Source organism: Ruditapes philippinarum, unplaced genomic scaffold (assembly GCF_026571515.1).
Source record: "Ruditapes philippinarum isolate M1 unplaced genomic scaffold, ASM2657151v2 ctg2696_1_1_1_1, whole genome shotgun sequence".
Classification (NCBI taxonomy): Eukaryota; Metazoa; Mollusca; class Bivalvia; order Venerida; family Veneridae; genus Ruditapes; species Ruditapes philippinarum.
In genome coordinates this window covers 1-14,165 of record NW_026855017.1, presented here as the reverse complement: position 1 = coordinate 14,165, position 14,165 = coordinate 1, and the positions used below count along the sequence as shown (strand labels likewise).

At 34.0% G+C, this 14,165-nt stretch overlaps 1 long non-coding RNA gene across 1 annotated transcript; it reads left to right on the top strand.

The window, feature by feature from the left end:
• Positions 1-239: 239 nt before the first annotated feature.
• Positions 240-3,932, top strand: LOC132741846 (uncharacterized). Its single transcript, XR_009627351.1, has 4 exons — positions 240-2,351; positions 2,901-2,960; positions 3,380-3,565; positions 3,794-3,932. It is a non-coding gene; the product is annotated as an uncharacterized LOC132741846 (long non-coding RNA).
• Positions 3,933-14,165: the final 10,233 nt, after the last annotated feature.

Sequence of the window (14,165 nt, the reverse complement as noted above, 5' to 3'; positions counted from 1 at the left end):
AAAACACTGGTCTAGCAGACATGATTATATGAGGACTGTTTTTTGTTTATCAATGTCCGGTAAGAAAATGAATCTTCAAAAATATGTTGCAAAAAGGCATAACTCGTCAGCTGGAAGATCTCATTTCTTCCTGGAGGAAAGGGCAGTAAACCCAACACTTCAGGACCCAGGCAACATACAGAAGTTCATTTGCCGTGACCAGCAAGAGCAGATGAAGAGCAAAGAAAGTTCCCGTCCCTAGATTTGCCACTACTTGCCAGCTATTTCCACTGAAAAGGGTGGCATTAAGTGTAAAAAAGGTGGCATTAACTGGAAAATGACAAAATTCCACTCTTTTTCCACTGCAGTGGCAAAATTGCCACCAAATGCCACTATCCTTTGGTGGCATTTAGGTGGCATTGAGTGGAAATTTGAACATAGACTTTTTTTATGGTGGCAAAAGGGTGGAAATTGGTGGAAAATGAAACTTAGTTTATTTTGAAGGTGGAAAATGAATGGCTTTTAGTGGAAAAGTGAAACTCTAACTATTTTCTGGGTGGCAAAATAGTGGAAAAAAACTTAGAAAATTTTGTGAATAACTTTTAGTCGAAAAGGGAAACTCTTAACTATTTTCTGGGTTGTATAAAAATTGGTGGAAAAAACTGAGAAATCTAATAATTGTGCATTGCAGGGTTTAAGATTTATTTAAGTCAAAGCTCCAAACTGAAATAAATCTGTTTATAGTTTGTACTCTACCAAAGCATCAAGTGAACTTTTTATCAAAAATATAATTTATTGAAGTTGAACAGTTAGAAAATTTTATCAGAAACTCATATTTCTTAAACATACTAGAATGCCATGAACACAATTCTGATACAAAGTCACTGCCTCACAGTAACGGTATGATAATTCCAGCTGTAAAGTAGCAGGAAAAGACACAGAAATTGGACGTAAAATCACTTTTCCAGGCGTTAAACACATATAATTATGATCAGGAAAAATTAGAAAAGTATGGGGTTACTTAACTTTCCATTTTTTATGGCAGTACTTTTCTTTAGGGATGTAAAATTTGACTTTCAAGTCAAAATGTTTATGTTCCATTCTATGCTTGTAAAATAAAATTACGGCTTTTAAAGTGTACTTTGTTCTTTAGTTATAATCTGTACATTAATTAAATAGTTGAAATGTTCTTCTATGCCCAGAAAATGCATATCTCTGCATAAAGTTTGTTGCTTCTTCTATGATATTTAATGTCAATCTTGAATAAAGTTTGACTTTTGTCTTTTCTTCTAATTGACATAATAAATTGTCTCTTCAATATTACTTTAAACTGATATCTGGTGAGTACTAACACTTTTCATGTAATGCTAACAATAATTAAAGTGAAAAATGCAAAGGGCAATAACTCCAAAAGTATGCAAAGAGTTATGGTTCTTAAACACAGCACATTACTCAAAAAGATCTATATCTGTGAAGTTTCAAATTAATATCTCCAGTACTTTTTAAGCTTAATGATCAAGACAAAAATTAAGCATAGAGAAGTAAAAAATGGCAATAAACCCCAAATCATGCAATAAAAAGTTATGGTTCCTTGGCATTGTAACTTCTCATAAATGAGATTTAGTTATATGTGGAGTTTAAAATTATTGTCTCTAACATCTTTTGTGCTATGCTTTCAGAGGCTTTAAATCTATTGTAAAAATTAATGTGTGAAAAGTAAATAAGTCATAATGTCTGATAAATTTCTTACAATCAGGATAAGTAAATACTAGCTAGTAAATACTGCATCCTCTAAGATTTAACAACACAGCATACATCTCAGATCTGATAAAACTACTGCCCTCTTATCTAGTAATCTATGAATGGGGGTTAATAGTTTACTCATGCTGACCAGAATGTTCCATTTGATTATTTTGGGAGAGGCAACATTATACATGTTTTTATGTAGAATTTGTCTTAAAACAGCATGCTAAATTATCTTTCAAAAGCTTATTTCTACTCAATCTATTTAGGTATTAGATATAGTTATACATTCAAATGAATGTAAAAAATAAAATGATGGGTTCTATGGTTTTTGGAAAATCCCTCACAATTTAAAATTATAATGGACTGTCCATGCAGTTACACCGTTGTAAAGTTTGAATTCAAAGGAATTGAGGTCAGTTAAAGCTTGCAAACACAAAGGAAATTATTGATATTGTAGCAATTCTGGAGATATTTTGTTTAAAATGTAAGGGTGCATATTTTTGATTTCTCAAAGAAAACATTTAAAGTCTTATTAGTGTGGTAAATAGAAATGAGAAGTTTTAACTGAAGTGTGAATGTGTAGACAAGAAGATAAACAGCAGAATCATTCCCAGTCAAAGTTTCAGGTAAACAACTTTTACATACAATAATTATTGTTATTTATGCAGAAACTGTTTAGTTTTTTGACAGTAAAAATATGAAGTGGTATTGTATAAAATTGTGTTTTATATTTGTTTTGTTTGTAACTTGACTAAAAAGAAAGCTGCATGTACAATGTACATATAAAGAATGTAGGAATATAAAGAATGTAGGAAGATCTTCATCATTTCTTAAATACAATATGTTAGAAATTTTAAGTTTGAGAAAAAAATTATAGAAATTAATCAGTAAGTACAATATCATTATGTACAATATTACATCAATCAAACTATAGATAACCTGAGGTACCTATTACTACAACTTTCATGCTATAAACAATTTTCCTTGTGTGTCACATGTGGAGCAGATTAACAGTAACTGATTTATTAGTAAGTTTCATTCCTTCATTGTTGTAATTCAGCTTTCATGGTGCAGTAGATAATTATATAACCATAACTAGACAGTCTAGAGTAACATGCTATTAGGAGAATGACAGTTCATAACAGAAACAGCATTAAATAAGAATTATTTTGCAGACACAAAGCAATGAGGAGCAGCCTGGAGCAACACATTTGATCTTCAGTGGCTTTACAAAGGTATCTTGTTAATTCAAAGTTATTTTAGAATTAATAGGAAAGAAGTGTCACAGTACCCAATAAGACACTTTTCAGTTCTTGATAAATATAGCTATTAGTCACTATTTACAAACCTACTTTAATTCAAACTCTTTATGACACTTTAATTTGCATTTACATTTTGTTTTACAAATTTTAGAGTTTTTGTACATTTTAGCTTGAAAATTTTATCAAAGAACTGAAACTGGAAGATTATTAATTACTCAACCTGCACTGGTGTTGATGTGTTGTATTTCTTTATTTCTTTCTTATTTTAAAATTTTAGAGTTGTATACATATACCAAGGTCTTATAAAAGTGTTTCATTTTCTGTCTTTACATATTAGATATTGATAATCATTTTCTGTCTTTACTTATTTGATATTGTTAATCATATTTTAGGACCAAGTGATGGCAGAACTGATGCCATATGCCTCAAAAGTAAGAAAGGTACAGCAAAGCTCTTCAGAATGCTATTCAATATAGAAGAGATTAAAGGCCGCTCATTGTTTGGTATGAGGAAAGGGAACAGAGAGTCTGACGCCAGACCTTCTTGTGCAGACAAGGCAAAACTTAAGTTCTTGGAAGGTAACTAATGAACTGAATGAAAATATCATTTTTGATTCTGCGTATATTTTCTGCCTTGGAGTAAATAAGAAAAGTCTGATTCTTCCACGTCTGCAGTGCTGTTTTTTAAAGTGTTTTAATCATATCTATGCACTCAAATTGAATATAGAAATATCCAATAGTCATATAAAAATGTAAGCTTATGTTTTTAATTATTGTATTAATCATTCATAATTTTTTTTGTTTTAGATTGTGCGCTCGAAAAGTTGCCGACAACCTAAAGGACTGAACTCAAACCGTCCAGGAATAGCAAGATAAACTGAAGAAAATAAATGGACTAATGTTTTGCTATTTTTTGAGACAATATATAATTTCATATGGAAACATTAAAAGGATTATTTTTAAAATTTGTTTGTTTCCAATTTAGGGTACAGGGTGACTTTCAAGCAGTTTCCAGCTATTGCCACCCACAAGGTGGAAAATTTCTGAAAGGGTGAAAATAGGTGGCATTTAGTGGCAACTGAATTTGCCACTATCTGGTGGCAAAATGGTGGAAAAGTGTCTAAATACTCCACCAATTTTCCACCCTTATGGTGGCAAAAGGTGGAAATAAGTGGCATTTGGTGGAAAATAAGTTTGCCACTCAATGGTGGCATAATGGTGGAAATTTGTCTAAATACTCCACCAATTTTCCACCATTATGGTGGCAATAAGTGGAAACAAGTGGCATCTAGTGGAAAATGAGTTTGCCACCCTAAGGTGGCATAATGGTGGCATTATGGTGAAAGTTTGTCTAAATACTCCACCAATTTTCCACTCATTGGTGGCATTTAGTGTAAAAAAGGTGGAATTAACTGGAAAATTATATAACATCAGTCCTGCTCAAATTTTTCACCATTTTCATGATTTGGGTGGCGTTTTGGTGGCGTTTTGGTGGCATTATTGGTGGAAAATTGTCTAAATACTCCACCATTGAAAAGGGTGGCATTTTAGTGGCAAATCTAGGGACGGGTAGAGAGGAAGATATAGAAGATGTGGAGAAGAAGAGGAAAGGAGACTTGTATATGATAGGGAGGCGTTTCTTAAATTATGGCATTTCTTTTATTTCAGTACAGAAAATGGCCAACATATTCTTTCAGAATGTTGCTAATAAAAGTGAAATTAATAAATTAAGAAAATTTCTTGATAAAAGGTCATTTGTAAATGAAAATGGTTTGTAAAATTTGGCTTGGGGAAGTTGACTGAGACCATTACAAAGTGGCTCATGTGAAATTAAAGAATTTGATTTGCAGCCCACAGATTAATGTATTATTTATCTTTAGAGGGCAAATTCTTTTTAAATCCAACAATGCATTTATCTCATATTTGCCATGTAAAAATGTGTATAAATTTTAATCATGTTTGGTCTTGTTAAGAAACTTAGGGGAACAGTTACAGACCCCATGGGACCAAATTCATATAGAATTCTGGGTCAGGGCAAACATCAATACTGCCCTTTTGCTTATATAACTGCTTTGGTCTTTCATACAATCGGTCTTGCCCCACCTTACACAGAAACAAATCTTTTCTCCAAGTGAATTCCTTCCCAGCACATGCTAAAATTTTTTTTAACTTAAAATAATTTAATTTATCAATCAAGAAATACATCATTTAAGGTCTTATTGTATTTGTATACATTTGTTGTTGCTATGGCATTGGATTAATTTTTCTTTATTGTATAATAAGTTCATCCAAGCTGGTTCCAGGATTATATGTATAGGTATTGTTTAAACTCGGGGAAACAGTCCACTGACCATTATTAAAGCGCGAAAATTCATATCCATAGAAGTCCATGGACATTCTATAGTCGGGTGACTTTACCATTAGTTCAATGACTTTTCAAAACACTGGTCTAGCAGACATGTTTATATGAGGACTGTTTTTTGTTTATCAATGTTCGGTAGGAAAATGAATCTTCAAAAATATGTTGCAAAAAGGCATAACTCGTCAGCTGGAAGATCTCATTTCTTCCTGGAGGAAAGGGCAGTAAACCCAACACTTCAGGACCCAGGCATCATACAGAAGTTCATTTGCCGTGACCAGCAAGAGCAGATGAAGAGCAAATATTATGAAAGGTAGAGTTATCATTCTTGTGCACTGCACACCTCCTGAGTGAGATCTATGCACCTATGAAGTTTCATGTTAATATCTCATAGGCTTTTGGAGTTATGCTCTGGACAAAAATCAATTTTGTAAAATTACAAAGGGCAATAACTCAAAAATCATGCAAGGTAGAGTTATCATTCTTGTGCACTGCACTCCTCCTCAATGAGGTCTATCCACCTATGAAGTTTCAAGTTGATAACTCAAATACTTTTAGATATACTCCGGACAAAAATGTCGGACGGAAGGACGGACGGACGGACGGACGGAGACTATTTCTATATCCTCCGCCGAAAATTGATAAAAAGAGATTGATGAAGGATGCCATGATTGCCTACCTTCATTCCAAATGATAAAAGACAGATAATGCTAAAAGACAAAATATTCACATATGATTTTGTCTTCCGATTGATGAGAGGAAAAACAAAAGCTCATTAGTAAATTTACAGCAAGGAGTTTGAATGATGAGGACAGAACACAGTGTGAGTGCACAAAAGAAATCAAGGATGATATAACTTCCATAGTGAAAGTGAAATTAATAAATTAAGAAAATTTCTTGATAAAAGGTCATTTGTAAATGAAAGTGGTTGTAAAATTTGGCTTGGGGAAGTTGACTGAGACCATTACAAAGTGGCTCATGTGAAATTAAAGAATTTGATTTGCAGTCAACCCATTAATGTATTATTTATTTTTAGAGGGCAAATTCTTTTTAAATCCAACAATGCATGTATCTCATGTTCAGAAATTTAAGGGAACAGTTACAGACCCCATGGGACCAGAATCATGCAGAATTCTGGGTCAGGGCAAACATCAATACTGTCCTTTTGCTTATATAACTGCTTTGGTCTTTCATACAACATTGGACTTGCCCAACCTTCCAAAGAAACAAATCATTTCTCCAAGTGAATTCCTTCTCAGCACATACTAGAAATTGTTTTTAACTTAAATAATTTATCAATTGAAAAATACATCATTTAAGGTCTTTTTATATTTATATACATTAGTTGTTGCTTATAATGGCATAGGATTAATTTTTCTTTATTGTATAACATGTTCATCTAAGCTGGTTCCAGGATAATAGCAGACATGATTATCTGAGGAATATTTTTTGTTTATCAAGGTAAGAAAATGAATCATCAAAAATATGTTACAAAATGGCATAACTCGTCAGCTGGAAGATCTCATTTCTTCCTGGAGGAAAGGGCAGTAAACCCAACACTTCAGGTCACCCAGGCAACATACAGAAGTTCATTTGCCGTGACCAGCAAGAGCAGACGAAGAGCAAAGGAAGTAGAGAGAAAGATAGAAGATGTTGAGAAGAAGAGGAAAGGAGACTTGTACATGATAGGGAGGCGTTTCTTAAATTGTGGCATTTCTTTTATTTCAGTACAGAAAATGGCCAACATATTCTTTCAGTATGTTGCTAGTGAAAGTGAAATTAATGAATTAAGAAAATTTCTTGATAAAAGGTCATTTGTTAATGAAAATGGTTGTAAAATTTGGCTTGGGGCAGTTGACCGAAACCATTAAGGGATGGCTTGGGTAACAATAGAAAATAAAAGAATTTGATTTGCAGCCCATCCATTATATATAATTCATCTTTACAGGGCAAATACTTTTTAAATCCAACAATGCATTTATCTCATATTTGCCATGTAAAAATGTGCATAAATTTAATCATGTTTGGTCTTGATAAGAAACTTAGGGGAACAGTTACAGACCCCATGGAACCAAATTTATACAGAATTCTGGGTCAGGGCAAACATCAATACTCCCGCTTTGCTTATATAACTGCTTTGGTCTTTCATACAATCAGTTTTGCCCCACCTTCCACAGAAATTAATATTTTCTCCAAGTGAATTCCTTCCCAGCACATACTAGAAATTGTTTTTAACTTAAATAATTTAATTTATCAAATGAAAAATACATCATTTAATGTCTTTTTATATTTGTATACATTAGTTAATGCTTATAATGGCATTGGATTAACTTTTCTTTATTGTATAACATGCTCATCCAACCTGGTTCCAGGATTATATGTATAGGTATTGTTTAAACTTGGGGAAACAGTCCAATGACCATTATAAAAGCGCAAAAATTCATATCCATAGAAGTCCATGGACATTCTGTAGTCGGGTGACTTTACCATTAGTACAATGACTTTTCAAAACACTGGTCTAGCAGACATGTTTATATGAAGACTGTTTTTTTGTTTATCCATGTCGGGTAAGAAAATGAATCTTCAAAAATATGTTGCAACAAGAGCCATGTCAACATGGCCACCCCCCGCCGAATGTGTTTGGTCATTGGAAGAATGTATATGTAGTAGAACAGAATAATTCTATTTTAAGAGGTCTTTTGGTAATGAAAACTTATGGCTATAGTGATTACAGATTTGAAACCTATGTGAATACTGATGAATGAAAATAACAAAGGGCAATAACTGAAAAATAATGCAGGGTAGGTTATCATTCTTGTGTGCTGCATCCCTCCTCAGTAAAATCTATCCACCTATGAAGTTTCAAGTTGATACCTCAAATACTTTTTGAGAAAAAAATTGAATTGAAAAATTAAGTATGAAAAATAACAAAGGGCAATAACTCAAAAATTATAAAAGGTAGAGTTATCATTCTTGTGCAGTGCACACCTCCTGAGTGAGATCTATGCACCTATGAAGTTTCATTTTGATATTCCAAAGGCTTTTTGAGATAAGCTCTGGACAAAATAGCATAAAAAAACAAAGGGCAATAACTCAAAAATTGTATAGGGAAGAGTTATCATTCTTGCGCACAACATTCCTCCTCAATAAGACCTATCCACCTATGACATTTCATGTTGATATCTCAAACACTTTTTGAGTTATGCTCCACTCAGGTGAAAAATTAGGTATGAAAAATAACAAAGGGCAATAACTCAAAAATTATGAAAGGCAGAGTTATCATTCATGTGCACTGCACACCTCCTGAGTGAGATCTATGCACCTATGAAGTTTCATGTTAATATCTCATAGGCTTTTGGAGTTATGCTCTGGACAAAAATCAATTTTGAAAAATAACAAAGGGCAATAACTCAAAAATTATGCAAGGTAGAGTTATCATTCTTGTGCACTGCACTCCTCCTCAATGAGGTCTATCCACCTATGAAGTTTCAAGTTGATAACTCAAATACTTTTAGAGATATGCTCCAGACAAAAATGTCAAAAAAAAGGACGAAAGGACGGACGGAAGGATGGACGGACGGACTGAGACTATTTCTATATCCTCCGCCGAAAATTTTCGGCGGGGGATAAAAAGGCATAACTTGTCAGCTGGAAGATCTCATTTCTTCCTTGAGGAAAGGGTAGTAAACCCAACACTTCAGGACCCAGGCAACAGGCAGAAGTTCATTTGCCCTAGACAAAGAGCAAAGGAAGTACAGAGGAAGATAAAAAGTTGAGAAGAAGAGGAAAGGAGACTTGTACATGATAGGGAGGCGTTTCTTAAAATGTGGCATTTCTTTTATTTCAGTACAGAAAATTGCCAACATATTCTTTCAGAATGTTGCTAGTGAAAGTGAAATTAATAAATTAAGAAAATTTCTTGATAAAAGGTCATTTGTTAATGAAAATGGTTGTAAAATTTGGCTTGGGGCAGTTGACTGACACCATTACGGGGTGGCTTGGATAACAATAGAAAATAAAAGAATTTGATTTGCAGCCCACCCATTATATATAATTTATCTTTAGAGGGCAAATTCTTTCTAAATCCAACAATGCATTTATCTCATATTTGCCATGTAAAAATGTGTATAAATTTTAATCATGTTTAGTCTTGTTAAGAAACTAAGGGGAACAGTTACAGACCCCATGGGACCAAATTCATACAGAATTCTGGGTCAGGGCAAACATCAATACTGCCATTTTGCTTATATAACCGCTTTGGTCTTTCTTACAACAATCGGACTTGCCCCACCTTCCACAGAAACAAGTCTTTTCTCCAAGTGAATTCCTTCGCAGCACATACTAGAATTATTTTTTAGCTTAAAATTATTTAATATATCAATCGAGAAATACATCATTTGAGGTCTTATTGTATCTGTACACATTGGATTAGCTTGATTGTGAATGAATCAAGCAAACATCACTGCTTCACTTTACATTTTTTTCTTGTTGTAGGACTGGCCTGGTCGACATTATTTGGTATATAATTATGCATTTTGAAGTTGTTCGTAAAGTTCCTTGTGATCAGACAACTGATGATGTATCACGAACAGACATGGCTGGTCAACAAACTCTCTGGTTTAATAAGCGTTCTAAACAGGGAAACGGTGCGGCAAACTATTTATACTTGAGTGAGATGAAGCGGGTGAAAATGCTTATGAACATTGAAGACTTCCATGAAAAGCCAGAAGTCAAAGAGGCGATTTCAAATTTGTCAATCAACCCTACGCCTCACAATATCAAACAAGGATACCGATTCCTCATCTCTTCTCTTATTATAGACGGAGGGGCAAGGCCCTCTGTCATTCAAAATATAAGATTGACGGAGGTGGACAAAGCGGAACAAGTTGAAGGAAGACAGAAGTACATACTGGGTAATACCAGTACATCATCATAAAACAGACCCGCAAAGTACTTCTTTACAAAAATAATGTCTTGATAACTTTCATTAAAGTTGTATTGTAGTCATGCAATATCGTGTATGTGTACATGTTATTCAATCTAGTTTGCAAGTATTAATACGATGTTACATATGTTAAGGGCCTTTGGCCTACAATAATAAACTTTCTTTTCTGTTCTATTACAGGAATATTCTATTACAGGAATATTCTACCTTGCCCCCAACCCGCGGTGGCTCTTGTTCAACTTAAGAACACTTTTCTATTTCATTTTATTCTCTTATAATTATAGAGATACTGCTACTTTTCAACAATGAGCTTCAAAACTCCTATTTTGTAAGAGTTGTAGCCCTTTTTCAATCTTGTTTCTGCGGGGGCATGTGTGTCCCATGGACACATATTATAAGCGTTTCATCACACCATTACCTTTACATTTTTGTATCATTGAAAGAATAACTTAAGTTTATTTTTGATAGGTGGAGATTTGTATTACACAGTGGTATTGATGGATTTTCAGGACTACCAACTTATCTTATGGTTGCATCAAACAATACTGCAGCAACAACACTTAGTGTTTTTCAGCTGGGTGTTAGAGAGTATGGATTAGCTGAATGTGTTAGGTCAGACAAGGGAAAAGAAAACATTGGAATTGCGGAATTTATGTTGCAAAGTCGCGGTCTTCAGACCAACTGTCATATTACCGGTCGCAGCATGCACAATCAAAGGTATATATCTTTTGCTAAAAACTACAGCTAAGCCAAACTTGGTCAAATGTAAGATTGGTAAAAGATCTAGATTCCCTTTACATACCATCTGGCTCAGATCTTTACACAGGAAAAAAATCTGTATATTCAAAACACATAAAATATTAATATACTGTTAGAATAGGAAAATCCTACTACATGATCTTATAATTATGACTTCTTGCTTTCCTTTATTTCAGAATATCAGCTATAATAAACCTACAGGGACAATGAGGACAATCATAACTGTTTTGCTTTTTATCCATCAATCTCCGGATGATTATCAGTGGGATATTCTGAATGACAAAGATGTTAAAGTTTATCAATAGTTCGATATTATTATTTCACACCTGATACTTGGCTGTATGGGGACAGATGTGGATTAAATTTGTGATTTACAGCAGTAGAAAAATCCCCCAAAACATCATAACTTGCCAATGCATTGAATAACATTCTGGTTCATTTGCCAAGAAAATTTTAAACATGTGACAGGCTAAAAATGGCCTCAGGTTGATCTTAGGGTAACTAGTATCCGACGCTGAAAAGCCTTTTACTCTATCTCAATTCATTGAGAAGTTGCAGCACTTTGCAATTAGTTTTTGATGGAAAACTAGAACTCCGCGAGTCGGATGTGTCGCCTTGAGAACAATATAGTTTAGGATGGCCATGACAAAAATGAAATTTGAAAATCAACAAAGGGCAATAAATAAACAAGAGGGCCATGATGGCCCTGAGGTCGCTCACCTATATATAGCCCCCCCCCCCCCCCAACCTTGCAGGGCCAATTTAACCCAAGGGCTTTTATTTGAACAAACTTGGTAGACACCCATAAGAAGATGTTTCATTCTAAACATCTAAGCTCTAGCTCATTGGGCTTTTTAAAAAAAGATTTTTTAAAAGTTTTTACTATACACATATAGTTAAAAACAATGACACCCCTGGGGCCGGGCCAGTTTTGACCCCAGGGCTTTTATTTGAACATACTTTGTATTAAAATAATAAAGTCACAGCAATAACACGTATAATATCATTTTTTTATTTTTCCAACGTTTCGGCAAATGTATGCCTTTTTCAAGGTAAATAAATAATAATAATATCAACGGACGTGACGTCGTAATTTTACAATTAACGTCACGCCCACTTTAGCGGAAAAACGAACAAATACGAACAATTCCAATTCATATAAAAATATAAAAACGACACAATAGATATCGGATTAATAAATACGAATATTTCCTATAGGGTTTAATTATAAAAAATGATAATAGGAAAAAACGAATATCTATGTGGCGTAATTCTTGCATTTGTAGCGTGGATTGATATTTTATGAATTATTTAATTGAGTATAACAACTTTGTGTTCATTCCTTCTGGAAAATGAGTTTTTTAGCTTATGAATCCAAAATGTTTCTTTGCACAAACGATCTAAAGTATTGTAAACAACATCTATGGGCATAAATGAAAAGTCGGTAAAATTATGATCGTCCTTATTAAAATGATTTGCAACATTAGTGGAGAATGCAGGATCTACAAAATTGCATATATCAAATTTATGGCTATTCATTCGTTTAGACACAGGTTGTTTGGTTTGACCAACATACTGCATGCTACATTTTTTACATGTTATCAAATATATACAATTCTTGGTTTGACAGTTAGTATGTTGACGTAAGTCAAATATCTCTCCTGTATTTGAACTGTAAAATGACGTACCACTATTAATACGAACACAATTTTTTTTTTTTTTTTTTAACATACTTTGTAGACACTTACTAGAAGATGTTTTATGCTTAATATCTAAACTCTAGCTATTTGGGTTTTTTCAAAGAAGATTTTAAGTTTTTGCTATACACATAGCAAGAAAATCAATGACCCCCAGGGCGGTGCCAATTTTGACCCCAGGGCTTTTATTTGAACAAACTTGGTAGACACCTATTAGAACATGTTTGATGCTAAATATCTTAGCCATAGCTCTTCAAGTTCTTTAAAAGAAGATTTTTAAAGTTTTTACTATATGCATATAGGGAAAATCAATGACCCCCCCGGGGCGGGGCCAACTTTGACCCCCAGGGCTTTTATTTGAACAAACTTGGTAGACACCTATTAGAACATTTTGATGCTAAATATCTTAGCATTAGCTCTTTGAATTCTTTAAAAGAAGATTTTTTAAGTTTTTACTATATGCATATAGGGAAAATCAATGACCCCCTGGGCGGGGCCAATTTTGACCCCAGGACTTTTATTTGAACAAACTTGGTAGACACTTACTAGAACCCGTTTCATGCTAAATTTCTTAGCTCTAACTCTTTTGGTTCTTTAAAAGAAGATTTTTAAAGTTTTTACTATATGCATATAGGGAAAATCAATGACCCCCCCGGGGCGGGGCCAATTTTGACCCCAGGGCTTTTATTTGAACAAACTTGGTAGACACCTATTAGAACATGTTTGATGCTCAATATCTTAGCTCTAGCTCTTTGGATTCTTTAAAAGAAGATTTTTAAAGTTTTTACTATATGCATATAGGGAAAATCAATGACCCCCCGGGCGGGGCCAATTTTGACCCCAGGGCTTTTATTTGAACAAACTTGGTAAACACTCACTAGAAGATGTTTCATGCAAAATAACTAAGCTTTAGCTCTTATGGTTTTTTAAAAGAAGATATTTTAAGTTTTTTCTTTCGGTTGCCATGGCAACCAGAGTTCTGCATGGAATTTAATTCTTTGTACAATTTTTAAAGGTGACCACCAAAGGAACATTCCTGTGAAGTTTGGATGAAATTGGCTTAGTGGTTTAAGAGGAGATGTTGTTTAAAGTAAAAGTTTACGGACGGACGCAGGACGGACGCCGGACGGACGGACGACTGACAGACGGACGCCGGACAAAAAGCGATCACAAAAGCTCACCCTGTCACTTTGTGACAGGTGAGCTAAAAATAAGAAATGCAGAGTGCCTGTTCTTATGCACTGCACTTCTTCTTACTGAGATCTTTCATCCTATGAAGTTTTAAGTCCATAGATTTTATACTTTAGGAGAAATGGCCCGGAAAAAAATAAAGTATGAAAATTAACAAAGGGCAATAACTCAAAAATAAGAAGTGCAGAGTACAGGTTCTTGTGCACTGCACTTCAGGTCATTGGGGGA